The 4,029-nt window shown below is 41.7% G+C and overlaps 1 long non-coding RNA gene across 1 annotated transcript; it reads left to right on the top strand.

Annotated features, from left to right (window-relative positions):
• The first annotated feature begins 2,163 nt into the window (after window positions 1–2,163).
• On the top strand, window positions 2,164–3,570 carry LOC113950358. The gene is made up of 3 exons (XR_003528723.1): window positions 2,164–2,271; window positions 2,936–3,024; window positions 3,492–3,570. It is a non-coding gene; the product is annotated as an uncharacterized LOC113950358 (long non-coding RNA).
• Window positions 3,571–4,029: the final 459 nt, after the last annotated feature.

Here is a 4,029-nt window from a genome sequence, read left to right as displayed (position 1 = left end):
GATTGGACTCAATATAAGACGTTTTATTCCCTGAACATTCTTAGAAAGAATAAAAAACAATTTAATTTGTCTCTTTGTCTATATGTATAGGAACAGTCTTCAGAAAAATCCTAATTTTGTAATGTGGGATCTTGTACTGAAAATCAATAAAATTGTTCCTTACTAAGTCAGTCTTGCTTTAAAGTTTTTCATGTATAAAGTCTCATGTATATTTTTTTGAGCTCCTGGTCTTCATTATTTAAAAATAAAAAGATATGAATATTGAAATTATCCAAAATGTGTATCACATAATGGAAACTAAACAGGAAATTAAGTGGGTGAAAAGAGAAAGCCAAAAATTAACAGGAGACTCATTTGAAGTTTGCAAGTATTCTTTAGAGTTCTTTTAAAATGAGTTAATAAAATTTCTATAACTCCATTTCACTCACGCAAATCAAGGCCTTCTGGAGCACTGAGTACATCCAAAATACGGAATTAGCTGCCAATCCTGTCAAGAAAGAAACGGGATTTTCTAAAGGAAACTACTAAATGCAATTACTGGGTTCAGAGGCCTAGTAAGAATTCCTAAAATGAAAGTTTCTTTCAATGTTTCAATCATAGACAACGTACTTGCAGAAATAACAAATCTATGGTGTGGGAATCATGCTGAAACCAAGAGAGATATGTTTTTTGGTTCTCAATTTGAAAATGTTGTTTAGTTCAAGTTTAAAAAATAGTGGAAGAAATTACAGTTGCTTATTTTTAACAGTGGCAGCACATTCCTTGGGTTTTCATCCACTTTTAGTTCATGTATTTGTTTATTCTGAAATTCATCCCTCTTACAAAGATTCAGCATATTCAATACTACGATGACATAAATGCTTGGAGTCCAGTTGTGTGCAATATTTGTCACTGACCTTCAAGCAAGTACTTCGGTCTTAGAATCATAGAATCATAGAATCAACCAGGTTGGAAAAGACCTCCTAGATCATCAATCCAACCCTTGATCCAACACTGCCGTGGTTACTAGACCATGGCACTAAGTACCACATCCAGTCTCATCTTACAAACCTCCAGGGATGGAGAATCCACCACTTCCCTGGGCAGCTCATTACAGTGTCTGATTACTCTCTTTCTAAAAAATTTCTTCCTAATATTCAAACTAAACCTCCCCTGGCAGGGCTTAAGATTGTGCCCTCTTGTCCTACTGCTGGTTGGCTGACAGAAAAGACCGATGCCCATCTGGGCTACAACCTCCTTTCAGGGAGTTGTAGAGATTGAGGAGGTCTCCCCTGAGCCTCCTCTTCTCCAGGCTGAACAATCCCAGCTCCCTCAGCCTCTCCTCATAGGACTTGTACTCCAGTCCCTTCACCAGCCTTGTTGCTTTTCTCTGGACCTGCTCCAGCACCTCAATATCCTTCCTGAACTGAGGGGCCCAGAACTGGACACAGGACTCCAGATGTGGCCTCACCAGCGCCGAGTACAGTAGAAGAATCACTTCCCTGGTCTTGCTGGCCACACTGTTCCTGATACAGGCCAGGATGCCATTGGCCTTCTTGGCCACCTGGGCACACTGCTGGCTCATGTTCAGCTTCCTGTCCATCCAAACTCCCAGGTCCCTTTCTGCCTGGCTGCTCTCCAGCCACTCTGTCCCCAACCTGTAGTGCTGCAGGGGGTTGTTGGGGCCAAAGTGCAGGACCCGGCACTTGGCCTTGTTGAAGCTCATCCCGTTGGAATCAGACCAACTCTCCAGCTTGTCCAGGTCCCGCTGAAGAGTCCTCCTGCTTTCCAGCAAGCCAACACACCCCTCAGATTTGGTGTCATCTGCAAATTTGCTGATGGCGGACTCAATCCCCTCATCTAAATAATCGATAAAGATATTAAACAGAACTGGGCCCAACACTGATCCCTCAGGGACACCACTAGTGACCTGCTGCCAACTGGATGCAGCACCGTTCTCCATCACTCTGTGGGCCCAGCCCCCCAGCCAATTCTTAGCCTAACACAGAGTACCCCTGTCCAAGCTGTGGGCTGCCAACTTTTTCAGGAGTATGCTGTGAGAGATGGTGTCGAAGACTTTGCTGAAGTCCTGATAGACCACATCCACAGCCTTCCCCTCATCCATGTGTCTTGTGCTAGATCACAACTCCAAGGTGGGTTACATAAGTGCTAAAAATAGAATGCCTAAACCTCACACTGGAAAGGAGTCTCTCTAAGTCTGAAGTGGCTGGATAGACTACGATTCCATTTTGAACTCCTGACTTAGACAAATACACTGTGTTCATAAGTCAAGTGAATTATAGGCTTATTTTTTTTCTGCTTATTGCCGTTGTTAAAGTAATACAACGGGTCAAAAATCTTCCCCTTGATTGTACAGACATGTTGCCGAACAATGCTAAAAGTAGTTCAATTCATAATGCAGTGAAAGCATAATATATGAATCTGGAACCCAGAAGGCCTGTTGAATGAGCTCTAGGGTCTGCTGGCTAAGATTTTTCACTGCATTTTTTTCTTCTCTTGTTGTCCATGAGAAGTTGAAACATATGTAGAGGATTCAGGCCTCAAATTTGTTACAAAAAATGGTCCAACCGGATAGCAGAAATCAGGTTTGCTATCTAACCAAAGGCACATGGTTCATCCACATGCCTCTGACTCAGAGGACCCACTACCCCATGTGAATATTACTTACATTTGTCAAGTTAATGAGCTTGGAGCACAGGGAAGCCTGAGAAAAACCCACCTGTGACAGCCAGCATATTTAGTCTCTTGAAAGACTGTATAATTTAAAAAGTATTGTCATGCCCTCACCAGAGGTTTCTAACGTGGCTAAGTTTCTTTTAATATCTTTGAGCTCAGTCATGAGCTCCTGATAGCCCTTTCCCAATTGTACTACCATACAGTTAACCCATGACAACAGGATACCAAGGTATCTTTTCTCACTTGCTGTTCCTTCTAGACCACACTATCAAATTGAGAACCTTCCCAGCACTTCAGCTGAAGGCAGAAGGAGTTTTTTGGGAACAAAGACAGAGAAAGAACACTAGGGTAATTTTCTGTAACTGGAATGGAAGCAGAGTGCTGGACTTCACTCAAAATTTTTAGCAGTACAGTATACAAGGACTCAGCACCAGGCTCTCATTATTTATATAATAAAAACAAGAAAGGCTGAAAAATCACTGACTCTGTGGGAGCTTTCCCCTTGCTTTGAACCAGACAGCTTGAGATCACAAGTTTTGCTGCTGATGCAAAGTAGCTTGCTCTCCTGTTTCTCACCTCACCTGGTAACTACTAGGTTAAACATAACCCATTAGAGTCACCAGATCCACTAAGTTCCCAGGCTCCTACTGCCTTCCTCTCCACAGTAAGCCCATACCTTACTCACAGTAAGAGTTACTCCACAGTAAGCCCATACCTTTAAACCTATCAGCACGTTTAAATTTATTTTAGGGTTGCAAGGCCCCATACCCCATATAAATATTCCGATACCTGCTGCTATTTCTTTTACTCCATAGTTTCCTGACAAGCACAACCACAAGACTACTTTTAGTTCAGCCTTCACAGCATTTATTTCCCACTTTACACAAATGTCAAGAGGTATGGAACTGAACTTGCCAGTGATTTATAAGTATGAAATTCAAGTTTGTCCTTTAGTTGTAACTCCAATGTGTCTGAGTATTAGAGTTGTATCGGTGTGTATATCCAGTGTACTGAAGCCTTTAATTCCTTGGGTGGTCCAGGAACTCCCCAGGTAGTCATTTGCCCAGAATAGGTAACAGTCTGGTCTGAGACAATAGATCAATCTAAAAATAGGTGACTGATTAAAATCTGCACTATGTTCACAAATGTTTGACTGACTGATAGAGAAGCTCTCCAGGCAAAAATGTTGGGCAAATCAAGACATTACCCAGTTGGTCCTATTGTGTTAGTCCAAGTCTTACACTTTGTACTGACAAACATCTTGATTGTAGTGTCACAAAGGTTCACAGCCAACTCCTGCTCCATAATTTATGAAATAATTCATAGTTAATTATAAACAGTCAATAGAAACAC

The sequence above is a fragment of the Corapipo altera genome, unplaced genomic scaffold, assembly GCF_003945725.1.
Source record: "Corapipo altera isolate COAL_440 unplaced genomic scaffold, ASM394572v1 0, whole genome shotgun sequence".
Classification (NCBI taxonomy): domain Eukaryota; kingdom Metazoa; phylum Chordata; class Aves; order Passeriformes; family Pipridae; genus Corapipo; species Corapipo altera.
Note: the sequence above shows the minus strand (reverse complement) of the source record. Positions and strands in the feature narration are given on the sequence as shown.